This window comes from Diadema setosum, chromosome 9 (assembly GCF_964275005.1).
Source record: "Diadema setosum chromosome 9, eeDiaSeto1, whole genome shotgun sequence".
Classification (NCBI taxonomy): domain Eukaryota; kingdom Metazoa; phylum Echinodermata; class Echinoidea; order Diadematoida; family Diadematidae; genus Diadema; species Diadema setosum.
The window spans coordinates 22,360,457-22,375,556 of NC_092693.1; the positions used below are offsets into that span (position 1 = coordinate 22,360,457).

General features: G+C 40.4%; 1 protein-coding gene across 3 annotated transcripts in view; it reads left to right on the plus strand.

The window, feature by feature from the left end:
- Positions 1 to 336: 336 nt before the first annotated feature.
- The window catches only part of LOC140232950 (uncharacterized), a 35,179-nt gene continuing 20,415 nt past the window's right edge, over positions 337 to 15,100 (plus strand). For all 3 annotated transcript variants that reach the window (XM_072313060.1, XM_072313062.1, XM_072313061.1), the window contains exon 1: positions 337 to 442. The gene's annotated coding sequence lies outside the window, so the exon portion shown is untranslated. The remainder of the gene's footprint in view (positions 443 to 15,100) is intronic.

A 15,100-nucleotide genomic window follows, 5' to 3' on the forward strand; every position in this document is an offset into this window, starting at 1 on the left:
ACTTTTCATCAAAATTAGCTTATACCATTTTAAAGATCCGTCTTCTCAAAACTTTGATTTACATGATTTGGGGCACTAAAAAATAATAGCATCGGAATTGAATAACCTATGCTCTGATCATAGAAAACGGAGTGCTCCGCGTGAATGAATGTGTTAGCTTTTCTACGCTCGTTCATATCCGTATTGCAATATAAATTGCATGACCCATGTATCGATGTAGGATGAATCTTCCTTCGTTCCTCAAACCAGGCTTCCTGACCAGTAACCACGGATAGATGGCGCTATAGCTCTTCATCACCGTGTGTATGTTGTGTGTGACACTCATAGCTAGCTAAACTGCAAGATCTGCGCTTCGTCCATGATTACTAAAGTGTGACGCGTGATTCCTCGACAATAGATAATTTCTAACGATTTTCCCCGGCTACATCTCATCCTGTGAAGTGTGAGTTTATTTTTTGATGGCTTTGGGATATGTTCAGTCGTTTAACTTCAATGAACATGTTAAGTGAACTACATTTCTTTGAGTAGCACGACCACCAAACAACATGTCTTGACTCTTGTACGAAGTTGTAGTAGGCCTGGGCCTCTCTGCTGTGTAGTAGAGTGTACTGTCATGTGTGGTACTACAGTACACGTATTGTGTTCATTCTTTTCGCTTTGCTTTGCTCGGCTTCGCTGTTTCGTCCAAAAGGCACCACTAGCACCGGCCGTACACGTATACTACCGTCTTCCTCCAATAAAATTACCTTGTTAGAAAGATAAGATAGCACAGGTACCGTTAGTAGAAGCGTTGCAGAATGAATTGTAGCTTTAAAGTAAAATTAACTAGCTCTGGGCTCCTATAATGTACACGACTACACAGCCCAGTCCCTAAGCTGTGCTTCGCTTTGCCTTTATTAGGTACGCCGACACTTTTTCAAAACACAATCTTTTTACAGAAATGATACCTTACCTGTGTACACAACAGCGTTCCAACTGCCGAAATTCGTCTTTTTCACGGTAAAATTTCCCCAAAAGCGTAAATTTCCGAGTTAAACTGACACCAGTTTGGCACCAAATGATTGGAATATTAATTAGATTTCGCGCGTGCTACGTGCTCGAGATCGGTGTTCAGATTTGGCCAATTCACGTGACTTATGGGCGGAGCTATGTCAGGTATTGATCTTGATCGAAGTCGTTTGTTTACTTTTCTGCAATACTAATGAAGATTAATTGACATAGTTCGGTACCTACAGTTCACTCCTCATTGTAACCAAGTATTCCAGATCGGCAATTTTCTTCTTTTATACCGACCTTTCTCGTAAACTCATAGCCCATACCGGTGGATGTGAAAATTAATCTTCATTTCGTAGTAGTAACCCAACTGCGAGTCGAACGTGAAGCATGTTCCGGCTGCAGATGTGTGTTGTACACTGTTGAGCGATAGGACTTGGTGATTCGTAAGTGGTGGCTTTGCCCCTAAATTTCAACTTAAAAATGAAAAGCAATTTCAATTTGAATAAGTGCAGATGTTGTTTAGTCGTTGCCGTATTATGACTTGCAAAATTTGGTTCATAAAAAGATCTCTTTCTGTCTAGATCAAGATTTTTCTTGATTTGGTTAATCGTGAACCCTTCCAGAGTATGACAACTGATGCTCGGAATGAAGGATTGGGGACTTGTGCGCAAGTGTAAGAGCATTGGTTTACGTGCATCAGCAGTATTAACTACGGACGGGTTTACGATGACCGAATCAAGAAAAATCATCAATATGGTCAGAAAGAAACCATATGAAGAACCAAATGTAACACGTCATGAGTTGTTTACAGTTGAACTATATCTGTACGAGCTCAAATTGAAAATTAAATCAAATTTTCAAGTTGAATTTCACGGGCAAAGCTACCACGTACGAAGCACCATATTACTTCGCTGTCAGGCTGGCCGAAGTCAATTGTGTGCGGGTGAATCGGGTCCGTTGCTCACTGTACCTCCGTCCATCGCATCGGCGTGCTTGTGTTGCGTGCGTGCGTCATTCTTCCGGACTGACTGGCCAGTTAGCTGTGTGTGTAGCGAAAGTTTCATTTTTAGTCAACAAGCAAGACGTTCCGTCGTCCATTTTTTCCTCTCTCCTCACCTTCTACTTCCTCCTGACCTATTCCTCTGCTTCCCTTAGTACAAACATGTTTTTGACAGTATCGAGTCTATATTTAGAGTTGTGGTTGCCCCAAGCTAGTACGAGTTGCTCAGTGCTGTTACACAAGCCCCGTACCCCTTTATATTATTCACAAGAAACGACGAAACTGGTGATGGTATGCACCGGCAACATTGATTACAGCTAGATGAACTTCGATTTTTTTTTTGAAATCTTGTCACGTGACAGATTAGCACTATACTCCATTTATCTTTCTTCACAAGATAGAAATATGAAACGATAATGGCAATACAGCCTCAATATTTACCCTCATTGTAGGGAGGTATAATGAAGAACGGTTATATTGAAATCTGCACTCATATAGTCATGTAAAAAGGCCTTCTATTACTAGTATCAGTCTGAAAAAAATCTTGTCCTCATAATTTCTGAGTAGGACTTGTGTGACAATTCAACGTTTCAAAGTAACCTCCATGGATAACAACCAAAATACAGAGCTATGTTTTGATTAAATTGTCCGTGTGTCAGCATTTGGTTATCATTAAAATCAGCATCGCCGATGACTAGGCCTATACAATTTCATTCTTCACAAAGAAAATCTATTAGGAAGACAAGAAAATGTTTGTATATGCAATACCGTTTGAATGCACCCTAATTGAAATGTGTTATAACTCTGCCTATAGATGCAAACTTGTCCTTCCGGCTTGCTTGTGATCTGTCATCTCGCCTTGAAGGGTGTGACTTTCAGCCAGGGCCTGACGGCAGCAGGAGTGATGAGGCTACGGAGGGCAGTCCATCCTCCCGCCAGGCGATGAATTCTGGTGCGTCTGTGCTTCCAATGGCAGATCGTCGTGGAAACGTTAATGTGCTGAGATATCTACAATTTATCAAAAAAAAAATGAATAAATAACTATAAATATTAATATATATACATTATATATATATATATATATATATATATATATATATATATATATATATATCATATAATGGAAACTGATTTCGCAAAGGATCGGGGAATAGTATACTAATGCGAATGTACAGCTATTTCCTCCATTTTTGGAACGAAACTTCATTTGTTTTTCACACAATATGCTTATCAAAGCAAAAGAATGTCAATATGAAAAAAAAAATCCTTTTATCGCGTATAATGAGTTAATCTCAAATACTATTGTTGCGTATTGGAATCAGGTTCCTATACTACGCTGCAGAATGACTTCTGATACACACATTCGCTATTTAAGTATTTAATCAAATCTCTTCTAGTTCTAATATCATGTATAACTTCGAGCGTCAAATCCCATGTACACTTGAAAAGTACGACTCACTCGATACAGCCCCTATTCAAACACACAATGATCAACATAAAATGAAGGTGACAATGGGGCGGGGTCTTGAAGTTGAACAGGGATTAGTTTTGGCATGGAGAAGGTATACATTCATTAAGGGGGATTAGACTCAACATCAATTCCAAATAATGAATGGGGGAAGGACAAAATGTTTGGTGTTCATTCAATTGATCTAATGGTCATAAATCGTGGCTTTGCTACTTGCAGATGAAACAAAACCCCCGCGGTATTAGTGTTTCAAAATACTTTTTAGATGTGAATTATTATGCATGGATAGAATAACTATTGTAAAATTTAAATTCCGTATAATCGATGTTATGCATGTAAGTTTTGTCAAATATACAAAATGTGAACAACAGAAAAAGTTTCCAGACTAAACCGCCAACAGTTTAATGAGAAAAAAAAATACTGATATCTCTTTATATTTTAGGTTTTTGCAAAAATGTTAGGATGATACAACAGACAACACATATAATGAATCATTATGGGATATCTTAAACGTTTTTAAAATCAAAGTTGGAAGGGTGGAGCTGATCATTCTGACACCGTTAATACAACAGGTGCCGTGCGCGGAGCAGCGTTTCCGATGGGATAGCTCGGGCAGGGGACAAAAGCATCCCGGTTTTGGCTGCATTGAATATGCACTGAAGTCAAGTTCCGTCTTTAACAATGGTTAATTGTTTTGGTTGAAGATTTCTTTGCTTATTTTGCATAATTATCATGACCAGCACATTGAAGCCTAATAACAGGAGCAAGCCATGGTTCCAATAACCTCGAGTGAGCATTGCATGGGACATTGGTGATACAATGTATACCATACCAACAATAATACGTGAACTCACGCAGATTTCCCCTCAGAAAGGATACTACTTGTAGTAACCTCTACTTCATTGTGTACTATGATTCATATGCATCACTTCTATTTGTCAGTGTTTAATATTCCAGCCCTTAATCCATGATTATAAATGGCTATTACATACCAAACATCTTACGTTTGGAATTAGTATTGCCCGTACGCGTATTAAACAGAGTTGATCTCTGTTGACCGGAAGATCGTTTTTGTATCTGGTCGTCGGGATAATGTTCCGTCCGAAGATCCGTCCGCGGAGAATGCTGCGTCTCGCTTCATTCATACAAGCCCCTCTACTCTAGTAAAGGAGGCGGAGGAGAGCCGAGAATGGAAAAAAAAAAAATATTAAAAACTCCGCAAAGACGGATTTTTTTTTGTCTTGAATCTATATGTAGACGGAAAATCCGTCTGTCTGGGGGGATTTTGTAATTTGTTTTCCTTGTCTGTTTCTACTTATACGGTTCTCCTTCAGATAGGAAGGAAGGGATTTCGTGATGCCTCCCCGGGCCGGAACATAATTCCCGGCAACAACGAACAACAAGATAGGAACCGATCTTCGGTCAAGCTATTCTATGATCAGAAAACTGCCTGATGTAACTTAGGCTACTATACTGACATAATACACATCACATGTATGAACATCAAAGGAATAGAAAACTGAAATGTCTTCTTACCAATTGCATATGCCGCCCAGAACATAAAATCTGAATCCCTTCTGATGAAAGCTGTTTGGATCGCTTCAGGTCAGTTCTCTAATATTCGTGGCAAGCGCATGGGAGATACAAAATGGCGAATGTTTGGGAGAGTCCTTGCCTTTATCACAAGCGGGAGAGAGGCCTGATGGGTAATATAAACCAGGGAGGTTTATAAACAATGCCGCTGGAGAGGAAGAGGGAGAGAGAAAGGGGGGGGGGGGGAGGGGGAAGAGAGAGAGAGAGAGAGAGGAAGAGAAGATAACAGACTGATGTGTGAAGAGAGATTGATGACGAGCGAGTGTGTGCAGGAGTGTGCTCCCCCCCCCCCCCTCTCTCTCTCCCCTCTCCCTCTCTCCCTCTCTCTCCTTGTGTGTGTGTGTCATGCATGTTAGTGTATGGCCGCATCATTGTTCCCGCCTTTTTTCTTCTCTCCCAACAGAAGCTACATCGCAGGGCCTACGAAGCTCCTTGAAGCTGAATTGCAGAGGAATGCTCGCCATTTATCTGGTACCGAAGAGCCAAGAGCAACAAGCAAAAGTCACAGACTCTGATTGGCAGAAGGAAGATGTTAGTAATGTGAAGAAAAGAGCCTGCAACAGTCACCTCCCTGCCCACGTGAACCTGCAAGCATATGACAATAAATACAGGAACTAACTCCTCGCCTGATCCTACGGGGTGAAAAGAGGGCTTGGGCAGGGCCTTGGGGGCAGTTCCCAAGTGCGCTCAACCAAGATTGATGTTGTTAGTGTTGGTGTATAACCCCCCCCCAAAAAAAAAACAAAACAAAAAAAAAAACAACAACAACAACAACAACAACAACAACAAAACAAAACAAAACAAAACAAAACAAAAGAAAAACAAAACAACAACAAAAACAACAACAACAACAATAAAAACCGGAATTAGTCACAATCTATGCTTAATTCATGAAAATCAAAATTGATGCACGGTTCTCTACCTGCGTATCAGCCAATTATTGAGGAAGAATACTTTTGGCCACAGCAACAATTCAGCGTCACACTGGTATATTATACCTCCGCATTTTTGAACTGCTTTATCGCAAACATATTCTCCCGAAATAACAATAAATTATTCTGAAAAAAAAAAACCCGAACAATAATATGCTTCGAAACGGTAATTCAGCGAAAAAAAAACTACAAGACTTATTAGTGACCGTTTTACCATTCTCATTTTCTCGCATAGACCGAATTCGAAGTGTTTGAATATGAGTCAATGATGATTATTTCGGCTGCTTCGCTTTATACGCGATTCAGATTCGCTAAGCGCGTATCAAAGAGGAGTATTGGTCATGTTATATACGACAAAACATCCAACAAAAGAACCTGATGAATCAACCGTTTAACTTATCTAGAGTTCGCGAAACGAATTCATCACTCGAAGTGGTTCAACAAAAGCCGAAAAAAGGTCGAAGAACAGCAGGTGAACATAAGGACAATAAATAAAATTCTGGAATGAAACAAACAGATAAAAAAGCACACGATATCAAGTTTGAAAACGAAGATAATACGAATCTAGCAAGAGAGACCAATTATTCTAAAAGACTATTTTGCAAGTTCAAAATAATATAATATAGGGATGTGTATACGCTAACAAGGATCGACCACTACAATGAGACTACGCTGCTTCTATGCTTGCTAACTCACTGCTTCTCATTTCAATATAAAATATATCCATCTACTACCAAATTATACCGACATGACAAAAGCACACACATAATATATAGAATAATCAACCTTGACCGACATACTGTAAAGTTACCGCAAAAGTTATTTGTGTTTATATACGCCGGAAATGTCACTTTCACAGCAACATTACAAGACAAATTGCATAAATTGCATAGTTCATCTTCAAGATGTTAGGGTAATTGAAATACACTGTAGTTGTAATATATCAAGACGTTAGAATAATGTATTGAATGTTAATTCTGATGACGAAGAAATCCCAGCAAGTAGCAGGAAATTTCGAACTTTATGTGAAACTCTTCAAACATAATAAAAGCATTGTGTAACTGAAAGCGGATACAACATCATCATTTAACTTATTTCACACCCAACAAGTTAATGCAAAATAGAAGAAACACGTATAGCTTACCAATATTGGAGGCTTTGAAAAGTGTAATACTGCATATAACGACTTTTGATATGTACGAGGTTAGAGATTTGGTGATCCTATCACGCTGGCGTTCGAGAAGTACAGTGACTATCATATACCAGCATGGCATTCCGGCTAGCTTTTCAAGCCAAGGTTATCGCAAAAGACAACATAGTTCCCACGCCAAGGCTACCAGCAGCCGGGTTCAAACAACAGGGGATTACAAAATTTGAAAGAGGCCTTTGTTGTGTGCTTGGGAGGTCAAGTTTATGACCAATTAAGATTGAGCTTAAGCGTCTTAACTTCTTATCGCAAGAGAGGCTGGAAAGCCATAGAAAATACGAACACTATGGCCTCAAGGGGCAGCGCAGCTGTAAGCTGCGTATCAATATTGAGTTGAAGTGCTTCAGGTGTATATAAAAGATACATGTATGCCTACACCCGCCAAAGTACAAAATAATTGTCAACATAGATGCATGAGTTATATCACAATACACAATGCACAATCAAATATTTCCGAACATCATACACGAGACACAACACTGAAATAACGCGAGAAATGACATTATGTCTTCACCTTCTATACCGTTGTAGTATGAGTAATCTTTTATTTTCGTTCCAAAAATAATAGTGACATGCAGAAACATAACAGAATCATATGACACAATAAATCATTTGTATGAAAATTAAGATAACAAGTATAATAGCCCTATACCTGAAATAAAACGAAATTATTATATAGATAACCATGAACACTAAAAAATATGTTGTTTGAAGGAAAACAGTCATATATTGTTATCTCTGCAGTACAATTTCTCCTTTTGCTTTCTTCTTCAATTCAATCTTCCTCTTCTTAGAGCTCACTCTTTCACTGCTGCACAACACACAATCTACCCACCCCCACCCCCACCCCCACCCCATCTCTCTCCCCCTCTCTCTCTCTCACACCTCTCTCTCGGTTTTGTTTATATTACCCAGGAGGCCTTTCTCCTCCTCGTGATCAAAACAAGGCCATTCTCTGTTTAATGTCCCTTGCCACGCCACGCCACGTATAGTATCGCATTGTGAAACAGAAGGCACGCTCTATTCACAGAGTACTGTGACACGCTAAATCTCTTCCTCTCTTCAGCAGAAAAAGGTCCATGTCGCCGTGACAGTTGGTAAGAAGACCATTCAATTTTTTAGTCTGTTTATGTTGTATCTATATTCATATTTATGGCAGGTCTTCTAGCAGTAAGTTATGCTGATTAACACTTCTAACAGAAAGGTTTGCAGCTACGGATTAATTCTGCTCTGCCAGTAGAAGAGAGGCAGAGGTGTATCGTGGCGTTGTATGGGATCGAGAGAGAACGAATGTGTTGCGCGGCGTGGTTTCTTGATGTCCTTGAACCTTGACGGTAAACTCAGCACATATATTCCATTGGAAGTATCATTTATTCATATCATATAATGTTCTTTGTACTTACAATAGTATTAAGTTTCAATTAACTGTGAAATCCTGATGAAGTTCAAACTCGAATATGAATGAAGTTGGTGCCGTATATGGTAATCGTGGTATGCAAATTCGGCAATATGTCACATGAATATATGCCTACGATTGGAACATCGTAATGAGAGTATAAAACGATAATTTTGTATAGCTTTATACAACCTCAATTCTTTCTAGTTTATGATGGGCTTATGTGATGTTGAGTCTATGTTTATTGCATATATGTAAGCAAAGGTAGGCACATATCAGTTTAATTCAATAACACACATGTCATAGGCCACGTCCAAGCAGTCACGCACACAGCGCGATCGCTTTACAGCACTGAACATGCCCCCCTGTTCATAGAGTACACGTACGCGTACGTACTTACTGTAAAACATGATATATTCGCGGCATGAATTTTTCGCGAATTGGAACCGACAGCCTTTTTCGTGGCATGAAATTTTCGCGAAGTGCCACTGGCGTTCAATGCATATAGTGTAAACAAGGACTTCCGCGTGCATTTTAATTTCGCGAATCTTGGCGCTCGCGAAATTCGCGAAATTAAAGTGCACGCGAAAATTCCTCGTTTTACAGCATAAACCAAACCCGACGTGGTGCGTGGGGATAACACGCGATCAAATACGAGTACATTGTACCTGCATACAACAGGTACTGCGTTCTTTACAAGCAATGCAGATGAATATAGTTTGTTAGATATTTGACAATTAGATCAATTTTGGTTAGAATTCTTAAAGGAGAGATCATTTAAATTGGAATACAGAGTTTACGGTGGGGAGCCTTGCATGCTGTCCCGTAGCCTTATAGTAAACGTGTGTAACGTATAGCGTGCGTACGCGTACGCGTGTGCATATGGGGAAAATGGCATTATATAATGGATTCAAGAATGTAGCCAATTGGAAGCGCTGAAATGAGTCACGTGCGCGCTCATGATTTTTCTTATACTTGCATGCGCAGTTGTTACAAGTGCGTCGCGCGCTACTTAGTACGCGCTGTCAATCCTGTAAACAACTTCTAGACAAACAACTTTTAATTATTTGGTTATTTGGTTCATTGCATAAGATTACACTTTTTTTTTTTCCCCAGTAAATTTATGTACAGGTACCTTCATTGTACTTTTTCATATTGTTTGTTTGTTTTTTTTTTTTTTGTCGATATGTAATCTCAAATGTATAATTCACATGGTTATCTCCAATACCCTGATTGGGTGACATGAGATAAATTAAATTGTCATTGTCATTGTCAGTTGTCAATTGTCAAATTGTCATTGACCTTTCTCTTAATTCATTTCTAGTTCTGGCTGCCGTGCCATGCCAGCCGGCCTTTCCTTGTGCATAACATGTGTGGCGATGGCCTACGTATATGTGCGGGATTTCCGAGTGCGACATGCGTAAATGTTTGGGACGAACATTTTCGGACATCTTGACTTTTGAGCGAGTGCTACATGTAGCTGACTGGTATTGACCCACAAAGGTACATGAAAAATTCTGTTAGTTTTCGACCCATTTTATAAATCAAATAATTAGTGGAGATGCAGCTCACTCTCGAGTATTTACAATGTAGTGCAACATGCACTCGGCTTCGCCTCGATCGTGCATGTTTCACAATTGTAAATACCCTCGAGTGCGCTACAACTTCATTGACGCACTCTCACCTGTGTATTAATTGTATAATTATCGTAATTGCCTTGGCCAAAGACTATACCCCTGCGTTCAGTCGGCGTTAGCTCCGCCTATTAACAGAACCTGCATGACATCATCTCATGAATAAAGGGTTTTTTCCTTTGCGCCAAAATGCGCTAGGGCCTTTGGGGCCCAAACCGAATGGAAAAAATCATAAAAAATATTTTGCAAATGTGGATACATGTTAAAATCGCGTAAAATCAACAGTAACATATGCTACATTCTTTTTTATGTATAGCTCTCTATCAAAGCAAGCAATCTAATAAGTGGCTGAAAAGATAAATAAAGGGGACAAATGTCTGTCATTTCCACTACAAATTGGATTTTTTTGATGTACCGTTGACAGGGCCCCAGCCAAAGAAGTGAGAAGGTGTGGGGCGCCCGCTACTAGGATTAACACGGGGCCCCTTGGGAGGGCGGGGCCAGGCATTGCGCAATCACTTATTCAGCATGGTCATCGATTGAAGGTCAACAGTCAGCATGTACTCGGATATATTTTTGGAATATTCTGCGTCTTCCACATCATGTTTAGGCAAGTCTTTCCGTAATAATGATTTACAATGTACAAAGTTTGTCATAGCTGCATATCGGGGTAGGAAAGTGAGATGAACGTGTAGAATTTGTGGTAAGTTTATGAGGATTCATTTCATTTTTAATGGCGGCGGATGCAATTTGACACCTCATTCATTTTGACGTACGCGTACGTACGAGATGGTGCGGATTAATTAACACGTAATTAAGCGGGTGTCCAATTTCTGAATGCTATGTCCTTGACGTTCGGGACCCCTACCTTTATTTAGTTTATATTTTATTGTAGGCCTACATTGGATTGGTCATTGTCATTACACATTAGTGACATTTAACCGTTAAAATCATCCTTTTCACCATGTCACCTCTCACTGACGCACGACGTAATACCATCCCGGGGATAGTTTCAAGGAACTGCTGAAAGGGATTACTAGTCTAGATACTAGTCTACTTCATTCAAGGTTCAAGGTTCAGCAATTGTGCACTTTACGGCCCTAAGTATTATCGGTACCTCATTCGCTGTATGCCAAGGTGATACTGTACGAGATGAAATTTTCGCGTACAGATATTTTCGCGAATTGGTCCTTCGAGGACATTTTCGCGTGTTGTTAATTTCGCGGTTGCGAGGGTCTAACTGAACTTACTTATTTGCGCGTTGTTATTTTCGCGTGTTGTTATTTTCGCGATTCAAAGGCGATTCGCGAAATTCGCGAAAATAAAACCACCGCGAAAATTTCAGCTCGTACGGTATCCCATGATCATGAAGAAACACCACGCACTGAGAAGCTGGCGAGCTTCTCTTGCTGTATGGAACACCGTTAGACGAGTGATAAGGGCACTCTATAAAAGCCCGCCTGCACTCAATGCGTTTCTGCGGAGCTGACTACAGTGTACACCTCCGCGAACACTCTGATCGCGATTTTGCATGCCTTTGCTCTCCGCTGCTTGATTATCGAGCTTTACATTTTATGATTTATACAATGTTGCATCGCAGAATATTGCCATGATCATGGCACAAAGTGTGAGAAAGTTGGCAGTAGTCTGCGAGACAATAAATATCATTTTTTAACATCCTAGCTTGCGCCAGCTCGCCACAACAGTTACGTGAATATTTTTATGCCTGCCGCTCTAAACCCCATCACGAATCGCACAAACCAATCACGCGGGCGAGGCTTGTGCATGTGTGTGTGTCCATGTAGTGACTGCCTGTACATCGGTAGCAATACACACACTTCACACGGTGTCTGGTCAGGCTCGTTAAACGGTAACTGTAGAGCCTAATAAACACTAACAGACTGACGAATCGGGATAAGATTTTGGGGGTTTTTATCATTATTTCACAGAATAATTTTGCCAAGGCAGAATTCACTCATTTAAAATCGTGATTGAAGGACGGAAGTTTACCACTAATTGCGTTCCCATTTGTCTAGGGTCTGCTAGCTGCTTGCACTCAATCACGCCACGCCGCTCAGGGAAGGGCGTTGGAGCGATCATGTGGCGTACCGTAAGAGCTTTCATCACGGACACACACACACACACACACATTGACGCATCACACACTGCATCCCAATGCGAAATCTCACACACATTCACATAGTACAGTGCCGGAAGACATGCTGTCGAACCCGTGGTGCCTGATAGGTACTCAAATTCGCACGCACTGCTCGATTAGGGTAAAATCTCACACCGATAATATAGCGCCGTAAAGTGCACAATTGCCCAAGGTTCAAGGTTCGCACAGCGTGCGTCTGGTCAGGCTAGCTTTAAAGTAACTATACACAGCCCTGTCGCTGTACACAAGTCGCGACAGGGCTGTACGGTGTGGACACTACGTATTCTTAGGATTCCGGGGGGCCGACTCTATTTTGAATTTACTGCACCATATTTGTTACTCAGACTAGCCCGACCAGACGCTGTTATTACGCGCACTGTGCGAAAACAGCTTCTGACAGGCGAGGCATGCAGCTTCAAAGTGGGGAACCTCAACACAACTACAAAACTTGTGAAAATGTATACTTTTCTTCTAAAAACAGAATACGTTACTCACATTAAATGCATGCTTGTATTACAGAAGCATTGTTCGCCACACCGGGTCCATAGAGAGCCCTTGCGATAAGTCCGTGGAACAAAAAAATGACAATTTCGTTTGTAGATATGTGTATGGATTTAGTAGATATGTGTATCACACACCGTCAGACGCCGTGCTAATGCACGGCGTCTGGTCGGGCGAGCTTTAAAGTAGCCCGACCAGACGCAGTGCGAAGCGCAGCGTCAGACAGATGGAGCCTCGCCATCAAAGTGGGGAACCACAACACAACTACAAAGCTTATACCAATTTATACATTGCTTATAGACATTTGTACGTTACTCACGTAAAGTGCATTCTTAAATATTACAGAAGGTATGTAAGTCCATAGAGAGCCTTCACGATAAGTCCATTGAACAAAAAATTGCACTTTCTAGCGCAATCCCCGACCATCGAGGTTCATCGTTGCAGAATTCAAATTATGTGTGCGTGTGCGTGGCTGGAAGTGCAGCGATCTGTTGCGTGCGCACACTCTTTGGTAGCAGCACGGTCGACAGCGTGACCTTTAGAAGTGCATTCAGATCGCGTGAACTGCCAATTATCAGATGTACCGTTCGCACATGCTGCATAAATCTTCATTTTCGGTAAGTTGTGAAATGTGTAGAGCTGAGTAGGTATGGTCGGTAAGATTATGTGAGCTGAGACCCAGTGAGGGTACCACCTATCGCCACCCTAAAATGATCTGTACTGTAAATTCAGCTAGTTTATTTCAAAAGAATAAAACAAATTCACCTAAATTTTGCCTCTAAATTTTGCCTCAAATAGACGCATGCTATAGGTGCCCTAAATACTGCAGTTTCGAATCTCGTGACCATCTTACTGATTCTGAATCTCCGTACTGAAATAACGCTATTTTAGTGTGTGCGATGCATTTCCTTCACGTGGCTCAAAGGGTGTGTACAGTTCTGGTTGAGGTGAGGATTTAGCTTTTAATGTTTTTGCGAGATATTCAGAAACCACTCAGAGATGTCAAAGAGCATACAATTCTAAGGGGTATCAAAAGTTTATTTTATGAAAATCGGTTTTGAAATGGCCGAGATATCAAAAAAACAAGAAATCCTGATAAAAGGCGTGGCCTGTCGCCTTTTATTATTATCACTTTTTTGGATATCTCAGCCATTTGAAAACCAATTTTCATCAAATAAATGTTGAATCCTTCTTGAAATTACATGCTCTTTCATATTTCTTAAGAGGTTTCTCACTATATCACTTAGGAATGTTCAAAACATGAATATCCACCTCAACCAATACTGTGCAGTCCCTTTAAAATGGTACCTCAAGATTGGCACCCCCTCCCTCTATAGGTAACTAATACACATGAATTTCACAGTCGTGTGTCGTGTTTGCAATTTAGTTGGCGGATGTGTAATTGCACCATGTTTAGTTACGTTGGTTAGTTTGTTTACAAGTTTGTTTTTCGTCTCTTCGTTATTTATTTTTATAGCCTTAATATGGCGCTTAATCCCACATGTACATTTTCGTTCTATATGCAAACAACCATGATACACAGGGTGATGATGTCAAGGTACCCTGCCGATACGTGGTACCCTTACCATACAGTAGACAACCTATTCAGTATTTATTATAATATAGACACCATATTAAACCCTGCCCTGACTAATTTGTTATGGTGTGATGTTATGTCATTAGCATGTCATGTGCGATAAACCATTAATATCAGAACCCATTTTTTTTTTTTTAACGTGGTTATGAAGGCAGAACACTGTCAAGCTAATTTGCCAGTCAGACATTGTTAATGTTACAAGTATCAGCACACACACCAAGGTTGACTGTGCGCAAAAATATATAGGTTTCTAGTTTATGTAGCAGGCGGACAAATTTTGGACACCTTTGTGGTTGAATCAGTGGCGGCTTGCGCTACATTGTTTTAGGTGCATCATATGCAGCGTTGCATATTTCTGTATCGTTATAGTACCAATTTTACTTCACATGATATTGTAAGAGAATGTGGATCATCATTTATGATTGGATGAGATCGATTATTATTTAGGGGTGAAGGTTCTAGAAGAGAATGGGAGTTGAAGCTGTAGACTCTAACTAAACTAATGTACAGCTGTAAGACTCGAGTGTAGGCCTGCTGCAAGTAAGTACATTGTACATGTACATTGTACAATGTACAGTTCGACCTCAATTATCCGGCCATGTCGGGACCGGCGCTCAT